The following is a 10,257-nucleotide window of genomic DNA, read 5'->3' as shown; positions in this document are numbered from 1 at the left end:
AAAAAAAAGGTAATTTAACCACCTAATTTGGGTGAATCTATGGTGCAAATGAGGTGAGGAGGAGGAGGCAGCTGAGACAAGCTTGGAGGAGGAGGAGGCAGCTGAGACAAGCTTGGAGGAGGAGGAGGAGAGAATGAAGTGGGGAAGGTGAGTGTGGTAGGTGGCTGTCCAAAATATCTAGCTGGTCTCAGGTTACTAATGGCGCATCACCTACAAATGCGCCATTAGTAACCCTGGTTACTAATGGCGCACCTGCCAGGGATGCACCATTACTAGTTTTGCAAAAAAATGATTCTCAGTACTGGTGCACTGTGGGTGTGGTGCGCCATTACTAGTTTGAGCTAGTAATGGCACACTTCGCCCAGGTGCCCCATTACTACTTTTGGAAAAAAAGTAAAAAAAAATTGTCAGTATTGGCACACCGAGCGTGTGGTGCGCCATTACTAGTTAAAACTAGTAATGGCGCACTATGCCCTGGTGCGCCATTAATAGTTTTGGAAAAATAAATAAAAATAAAATTTGCTAGTAATGGTGCACCGTGTGTCTGGTGCGCCATTAGTGATGAGGACACTAATGGCGCACCTGTATCTGGTGCGCCACTACTATATAGCAGTGGCGCACCACATACATGGTGCGCCATTAATGTCCATATCAGCTATAGCCCTTTTCCTAGTAGTGTTGGGGGCTACTCGTTTTGATTCAGCAGTTTCACATTACTATGGCATAGCTACAAGATCAAAGATGATATCTAAGTCTACAACATATTCAATTCTTTCATATTCAGTACACTTGGCGGCTGACAGTTATATATATAAGAGAAGAGTTTTTCAGTGATTACCTCAAAGCGCTCCTTCATTAGATTGACCAGGCCGGCTTCAAAATCACGGCTGGTGTGAAGGCGGTTTAGATAACCCGCATGAATCTCATGAGCATTGGACTAGGCATAACTCTCAAAATCCACTTTCCACTTGCCCTTGTCAGCGGCTGATAATTCTTCTTTGGTGTTGTGTTTAGATAAAACGGTGGGGTTGCCTGGTGCTGTGTAAGTCGTCCCAATAACTATTACATCTTCAGCTTCTTGAGCCGGCTGAGTGGGACTGGCAGCTTAGCATGAGCTGGTTTAACATCTATGGAATCCATGGTGACATGGTGCTGTTCTGGCGGTGAATCATCCATGGCTGCTTCAGAGGTGTGATGCAAAGATTCAGATATTATCTGCTTCTCCGGGTCAGCAGTTTTCGGATCTTCAGCCGTTTTATTCACTTTCAGCTTCTTGTTGGGCTTGGCTATAGCACTAGAAATAAAACATGTAACGAGATTAGTATATCAGTTGATTAAGTGTTAAAGCAAACAAGTTTAATGTTCTCACCCGAGCACAGTGCTACCTCTTGAGCATGCGTTGGTTTTCCCTTGAAGAGGAAAGGGTGATGCAGCAAAGTAGTGTAAGTATTTTCCTCAGTTTTTGAGAACCAAGGTATCAATCTAGTAGGAGACAACGCACAAGTCACCTAGTACCTACACAAACAATCAAGGACCTTGCAACCAATGCGATAAAGGGGTTGTCAATCCCTTCACGATCACTTGCAAAAGTGAGATCTGATAAAGATAGTAAAATAAATATTTTTGGTATTTTTGTTGTATAGATTGGAAAGTAAAGATTGCAAAATAGTAAATGAGATGCGTTGTAAATAAAAGAGGTGCAATATAATAATAAAGAGACCCGGGGGGCCATAGGTTTCACTAGTGGCTTATCTCAAGATAGCATGTATTACAGTGGGTGAACAAATTACTGCCGAGCAATTGATAGAAAAGCGCATGGTTATGAGAATATCTAGGCAATGATCATGAATATAGGCATCACGTCCATGTCAAGTAGATCGAAACGATTTTGCATCTACTACTATTACTCCACACATCGACCGCTATCCAACATGCATCTAGAGTATTAAGTTCATAAGAACAGAGTAACGCTTTAAGCAAGATGACATGATGTAGAGGGATAAACTCAAACAATATGATATAAACCCCATCTTTTTATCCTTGGTGGAAACAATACAATACGTGTCTTGCTGCCCCTACTGTCACTGGGAAAGGACACCGCAAGATTGAACCCAAAGCTAAGCACTTCTCCCATTGCAAGAAAGATCAATCTAGTAGGCCAAACTAAACCGATAATTCAAAGAGACTTGCAAAGATATCAAATCATGCATATAAGAATTCAGAGAAGAACCAAATAATATTCATAGATAATCTTGTTCATAAACCCACAATTCATCGGATCTCGGCAAACACACCGCAAAAGAGTATTACATTGAATAGAAATCCAAGAACATCGAGGAGAACTTTGTATTGAGAATCAAAGAGAGAGAAGAAGTCATCTATCTAATAACTATGGACCCAAAGGTCTGTGGTAAACTACTCACGCTTCATCGGAGCAGCTATCGTGTTGATGTAGAAGCCCTCTGTGATCGATTCCCCCTCTGGCAGATCACCGGAAAAGGCCCCAAGATGGGATCTCACGGGTACAAAAGGTTGCGGCGGTGGAAAAGTGGTTTTGTGGCTCTCTATGATTGATCTAGGGTATAAGAGTATATATATAGGTGAAAGAAGTATGTCGGTGGAGCTACATGGGGCCCACGAGGGTGGGAGGTGCGCCTACCCCCCTGGGTGTGCCCTCCTGCCTTGTGGCTACCTCACAGAGTACCAGACTTCCACTCCAAGTCTCCTGGTTTGCTTTCGGTCCAAGAAAGATCATCGCGAAGGTTTCATTCCGTTTGGATTCCGTTTGGTATTCCTTTTCCGTGAAACTCAAAAATAGGCAAAAAAACATAAACTGGCACTGGGCCTCCGGTTAATAGGTTAGTCCCAAAAATAATATAAAAGAGCATATTGAAGCCCATTAAACATCCAAAACAGATAATATAATAGCATGGAACAATTAAAGATTATAGATACATTGGAGACATATCAAGCATCCCCAAGCTTAATTCATGCTCGTCCTCGAGTACGTAAATGATAAAAACAGAATTTTTGATGTGGAATGCTACCTAACATAATTATCAATGTAATTTTATTTATTGTGGCATGAATGTTCAGATCCGAAAGATTCAAGACAAAAGTTTAATATTGACATAAAAATAATAACACTTCAAGCATACTAACAAAGTAATCATGTCTTCTCAAAATAACATGGCCAAAGAAAGCTATCCCTACAAAATCATATAGTCTGGCTATGCTCTATCTTCATCACACAAAATATTTAATTCATGCACACCCCCGATGACAAGCCAAGCAGTTGTTTCATACTTTTTATGTTCTCAAACTTTTTCAATCTTCACGCAATACATGAGCGTGAGCCATGGACATAGCACTATAGGTGGAATAGAATGGTGGTTGTGGAGAAGACAAAAAGGAGAAGATAGTCTCACATCAACTAGGCATGTCAATGGGCTATGGAGATGCCCATCAATAGGTATCAATGTGAGTGAGTAGGGATTGCCACGCAATGGATGCACTAGAGTTGTAAGTGTATGAAAGCTCAAAAAGAAACTAAGTGGGTGTGCACCCAACTTGCTTGCTCACGAAGACCTAGGGCATTTTGAGGAAGCCCATCATTGGAATATACAAGCCAAGTTCTATAATGAAAAATTCTGACTAGTATATGAAAGTGAAAAATTAGGAGACTCTCTATCATGAAGATCATGGTGCTACTTTGAAGCACAAGTGTGGAAAAAGGAGAGTAGCATTGCCCCTTCTCTTTTTTTCTCTCATTTTTTTATTTGGGCCTTTTCTCTTATTTTTTAGGCCTCTTTTTTATTTTTTTATTTTTCGTCCGGAGTCTCATCCCGACTTGTGGAGGAATCATAGTCTCCATCATCCTTTCCTCACATGGGACAATGCTCTAATAATCATAGTCTCATCACACTTTTATTTACTTACAACTCAAGAATTACAACTCGATACTTAGAACAAAATATGACTCTATGTGAATGCCTCTGGCGGTGTACCGGGATGTGCAATGAACCAAGAGTGACATGTATGAAAAAATTATGAAGGTGGATTTGCCACAAATACGATGTCAACTACATGATCATGCAAAGCAATATGACAATGATGGAGCGTGTCATAATAAACAGAACGGTGGAAAGTTACATGGCAATATATCTCGGAATGGCTATGGAAATGCCATAATAGGTAGGTATGGTGGCTGTTTTGAGGAAGGTAAATGGTGAGTTTATGGTACCGGTGAAAGATGCGCGGTACTAGAGAGGCTAGCAACGGTGGAAGTGTGAGAGTGCGTATAATCCATGGACTCAACATTAGTCATAAAGAACTCACATACTTATTGCAAAAATCTATTAGTTATCGAAACGAAGTACTACGCGCATGCTCCTAGGGAGATAGATTGGTAGGAAAAGGCCATCGCTCGTCCCCGATCGCCACTCATAAGGAAGACAATCAAAAAATAAATCATGCTCCGACTTCATCACGCAACGGGTCACCATACGTGCATGCCACGGGAATCACATACTTTAACACAAGTATCTATCAAATTCACAACTACTCAACTAGCATGACTCTAATATCACCATCTTCATATCTCAAAACAATCATAAGGAATCAAAGTTCACATAGTATTCAATGCACTTTATATGAAAGTTTTTATTATACCCATTTGGATGTCTATCATATTAGGACTAATTTTATAGCCAAAGCAAAATACCATGTTGTTCTAAAGGACTCTCAAAATAATATAAGTGAATCATGAGAGATCAATAATTTCTATGAAATAAAACCACCACCGTGCTCTAAAAAGATATAAGTGAAGCACTAGAGAAAAATTATCTAGCTCAAAATATATAAGTGAAGCACATAGAGTATTCTAATAAATTCCGATTCATGCGTGTCTCTCCCAAAATGTGTGTACAGCAAGGAATATTGTGGTAAACTAAAAAGCAAAGACTCAAAGCATACAATATGCTCCAAGCAAAACACATATCATGTGGTGAATAAAAATATAGCCTCAAGTAAAGTTACCGATAGACAAATATGAAAGAGGGGATGCCTTCCGGGGCATCCCCAAGCTTATGCTTTTAGTTGTCCTTGAATTTTACCTTGGGGTGCCTTGGGCATCCCCAAGCTTAGGCTCTTGCCACTCCTTGTTCCAAAGTCCATCAAATCATTACCCAAAAACTTGAAAACTTCACAACACAAAACTCAACAGAAAATCTCATGAGCTCCGTTAGTATAAGAAAACAAACCACCACTTTAAGGTACTGTAATGAACTCATTCTTTATTTATATTGGCGTTAAACCTAATGTATTCTAACTTCTATATGGTTCATACCCCCCAATACTAGCCATAGATTCATCAAAATAAGCAAACAACACGCGAAAAACAGAATCTGTCAAAAAGAGAACAGTCTGTAGCAATCTGTAGGTTTCGAATACTTATGTAACTCCAAAAATCCTGAGAAATTAGGATGTCCTAAATAATTTGTATATTGATCTACTGCACTTTGAATTGCTATTTTAGCGATCTCTGGTAAAAAAATGAAAACTATTCTCATGAGCGCACACTTTTTGTTTTTTTCCAGCAAGATCAAATAACAATCACCCAAGAAGATCCTAAAGGCCTTACTTGGCACAAACACTAATTAAAACATAAAAACACAATCATAACAGAGTATAGATGAATTATTTATTACTAAACAGGAACAAAAAGCAAGGAACGAAAATAAAATTGGGTTGCCTCCCAACAAGCGCTATCGTTTAACGCCCCTAGCTAGGCATAAAAACAAGAATAGATCTAGGTATTGTCATCTTTGGTATGTTATCCATAAGTGGCTTTCATAATAGATTCATAAGGCAATTTGATTTTATTCCTAGGAAATTGTTCCATGCCTTTCCTTAACTGAAGTTGGAATATAATATTTCCTTCTTTCATGTCAATGATTGCACCAATCGTTCTAAGGAAAGGTCTACCAAGAATAATAGGACATGTAGGATTGCAATCTATATCAAGAACAATGAAATCTACGGGCACATAATTCCTATTTTCAATAACAAGAACATCATTAATCCTTCCCATAGGTTTCTTAATGGTGGAATCCGCAAGATAAAGAACAACCATCAAATTCACGAAAACCTAGCACATCACACAAAGTTTCTGGAATCGTGGAAACACTAGCACCCAAATCACATAAAGCATAGCATTCATAATCCTTAATCTTAATTTTTATAGTAGGTTCCCACTCATCATAAAGTTTTCTAGGGATAGAAACTTCTAGTTCAAGCTTTTCTTCATAGGATTGCACTAAAGCATCAACGATATGTTTAGTAAAAGCTTTATTTTGATTATAAGCATGAGGAGAATTTAACACGGATTGCAACAAGGAAATACAATCTATCAAAGAGCAATTATCATAATTAAATTCTTTGAAATCCAAAATAGTGGGTTCATTGCTATGTAAAGTTTTGACCTCTTCAATCCCACTTTTATTAATTTTTGCATCAAGATCTAAAAACTCCAAATCATTGGGACGCCTTTTAACTAAAGTTGACTCATCTCCAGTCCCATCTTTATCAAGATTCTCATCAATGGAAATTTTCATGGCTTTGAGAGACTCATTGATATCATGTTTAGGTGGAATAGATCTAAGTTTCAAAGAATCAACATCAAGAGAAATTATATCCACGTTCCTAGCCAACTCATCAATCTTAAGCAATTTTCCTTTAACCAAAGCATTGAAATTCTTTTGCGAACTCATAAATTCTTTAACACTAATCTCAAAATCAGAGGGCATCTTATTAAAATTTCCATAAGAGTTGTTGTAGGAATTACCATAATTATTAGAGGAATTACTAGGAAATGGCCTAGAATTAAAATTTCCTCTATACGCGTCGTTACCAAAATTGTTCCTACCAACAAAATTAACATCCATAGATTCATTATTATTCTCAATCAAAGTGGACAAAGGCATATCATTAGGATCAGAAGAAACACTTTTATTAGCAAACAATTTCAAAAGTTCATCCATCTTTCCACTCAAAACATTAATCTCTTCAATCGCATGAACTTTTTTACTAGTGGATCTTTCGGTGTGCCATTGGGAATAATTAACCATAATATTCTCTAGGAGTTTAGTAGCTTCTCCTAAAGTGATTTCCATAAAAGTGCCTCCCGCGGCCGAATCTAAAAGGTTTCTAGAAGCAAAATTCAATCTGGCATAATTTTTTTGTATAATCATCCATAAATTCAAACCATGAGTAGGGCAATTATGTATCATTAATTTCATCCTCTCCCAAGCTTGTGCAACATGATCATGATCAAGTTGCTTAAAATTCATAATATCGTTCCTAAGAGAGATGATCTTAGCGGGAGGAAAATACTTAGAGATAAAAGCATCTTTGCACTTATTCCATGAATCAATACTATTTTTAGGCAAAGAAGAGAACCAAGCTTTAGCACGATCTCTAAGCGAAAACAGAAATAGCTTCAATTTAACAATATCAATATCCACATCTTTCTTCTTTTGCATATCACACAAATAAACAAAGTTGTTTAGATGGGTAGCGGCATCTTCACTAGGTAGGCCGGAAAATTGATCTTTCATAACAAGATTCAACAAAGCGGTATTAATTTCACAAGATTTAGCATCGGTAGTAGGAGCAATCGGAGTGCTAATAAAATCATTGTTGTTGGTATTGGAAAAGTCACACAATTTGGTATTATCTTGGGCCATCATGACAAACAATCAATCCAACACGCAAGCACACAAGAAGCAAGCGAAAAGAGATGAATGGAAGAGGGGCGAAGAAAAGGCAAAGGTTTTCGAAAATCGTTTTAGAAGTGGGGGAGAGGAAAATGAGAGGCGAATAGCAAATAATGTAATGCAGGGAAAAGAGTTTATGATGGGTACTTGGTATGTCTTGACTTGGCGTAGATCTCCCCGGCAACGGCGCCAGAAATCCTTCTTGCTACCTCTTGAGCATGTGTTGGTTTTCCCTTGAAGAGGAAAGGGTGATGCAGCAAAGTAGCATAAGTATTTTCCTCAGTTTTTGAGAACCAAGGTATCAATCCAGTAGGAGACAACACACAAGTCACCTAGTACCTGCACAAACAATCAAGAACCTTGCAACCAACGCGATAAAGGGGTTGTTAATCCCTTCACGGCCACTCGCACGAGTGAGATCTGATAAAGATAGTAAAATAAATATTTTTGGTATTTTTGTTGTATAGATTGGAAAGTAAAGATTGCAAAATAGTAAACGAGATGCGATGTAAATAAAAGAGATGCAATATAACAAGAAATAGACCCGGGGGCCATAGGTTTCGCCAGTGGCTTCTCTCAAGATAGCATGTATTACGGTGGGTGAACAAATTACTGTCGAGCAATTGATAGAAAAGCACATGGTTATGAGAATATCTAGGAAATGATCATGAATATATGCATCACGTCCGTGTCAAGTAGATCGAAATGGTTCTGCATCTACTACTATTACTCCACACATCGACCGCTATCCAGCATGCATCTAGAGTATTAAGTTCATAAGAACAGAGTTACGCTTTAAACAAGATGACATGATGTAGAGGGATAAACTCAAGCAATATGATATAAACCCCATCTTTTTATCCTCGATGGCAATAATACAATACGTGCCTTGCTGCCCCTACTGTCACTGGAAAAGGACATCGCAAGATTGAAACCAAAGCTAAGCACTTCTCCCATTGCAAGAAAGATCAATCTAGTAGGCCAAACTAAACCGATAATTCGAAGAAACTTGCAAAGATATCAAATCATGCATATAAGAATTCAGAGAAGAACCAAATAATATTCATAGATAATCTTGCTCATAAACCCACAATTCATCAGATCTCGGCAAACACGCCGCAAAAGAGTATTACATCGAATAGATCTCGAAGAACGTCGAGGAGAACTTTGTATTGAGAATCAAAGAGAGAGAAGAAGCCATCTAGCTAATAACTATGGACCCGAAGGTCTGTGGTAAACTACTCACGCTTCACCGGAGAGGATATGGTGTTGATGTAGAAGCCCTCCGTGATCAGTTCCCCCTTCGGCAGATCGCCGGAAAAGGCCCCAAGATGGGATCTCACGGGTACAGAAGGTTGCGGCGGTGGAAAATTGGTTTCGTGGCTCTCTGTGATCGATCTAGGGTATAAGAGTATTATAGGCGAAAGAAGTATGTCGGTGGAGCTACGTGGGGCCCACGAGGGTGGGGGCGTGCCTACCCCCCTGGGCACGCCCTCCTGCCTCGTGGCTGCCTCATGGAGTTCCAGACTTCCACTCCAAGTCTCCTGGTTTTCTTTCGGTCCAAGAAAGATCATCGCGAAGGTTTCATTCCGTTTGGTATTCCTTTTCTGCAAAACTCTAAAATAGGCAAAAAAAATAGAAACTGGCACTGGGCCTCCGGTTAATAGGTTAGTCCCAAAAATAATATAAAAGAGCATATTGAAGCCCATTAAACATCCAAAACAGATAATATAATAGCATGGAACAATCAAAAATTATAGATATGTTAGAGACGTATCACACAGTTTTGAAAAGAGGAATCTGAGTTCCTGTTGAGTCGCCCGAGGAAGAGTGAGGAGTTCCCTGATAATTTGAGTTGGATGAATTAAGTGGTTGGCGAATAAGACCCGCTTTGGGTAAAAAGAGATTGGGATCCGAAGCACCTCTTTCCGGTGTTTGCGAGGAGCCGATGTGTTGGGTAAACTGAAGGAAAGTTCTCCACCTCCAATATTTAGGGTTGTGCGGTGAGCTTCATGCTGATGTTTCTTCAAAATAAAGTTGGGATCCAAGTAAGCTAAAGGGTGAGAAAACCTTACTTTCCGGCTCGCTTGATGAACTTTCTGTCTTGTCAGAGGTTCTGAGTCGGAGGAAAGGATAGTTACCTCTTCAACATTCGCCTGACTTCCTTCTGCGTCATCCTGAGAGTTTTCAGCATAAATAAGGTGTATAAAGAAAGAGCCAAGGGAGTCAAGTTCTACCTCCGACTCGTCGTAATTCAAAGCAAATAGCTCTGTGGTGTTTGTTTTCTTCTTGGCAGGCTTTTTGGGAGCCTTATTCTTTGTTCTGGTCTTCTTGGTCGGCTTATCCTGAAGTTTCTTGCTCCAGAAGGGAGAGTCAGCCTGCAGAAGTTCAAGTAATAATGAGAAGACAGATTGATAAATAATGAGTTAGTGAAAGTCGCTCGAAAGATACTTACAGCCAACGGCTTGTTGAGGGTGTAGAA

This window comes from Triticum dicoccoides, chromosome 3A, assembly GCF_002162155.2.
Source record: "Triticum dicoccoides isolate Atlit2015 ecotype Zavitan chromosome 3A, WEW_v2.0, whole genome shotgun sequence".
NCBI lineage: Eukaryota > Viridiplantae > Streptophyta > Magnoliopsida > Poales > Poaceae > Triticum > Triticum dicoccoides.
The sequence above is the reverse complement of the archived record's forward strand: the minus strand, read 5'-3'. Positions refer to the sequence as shown.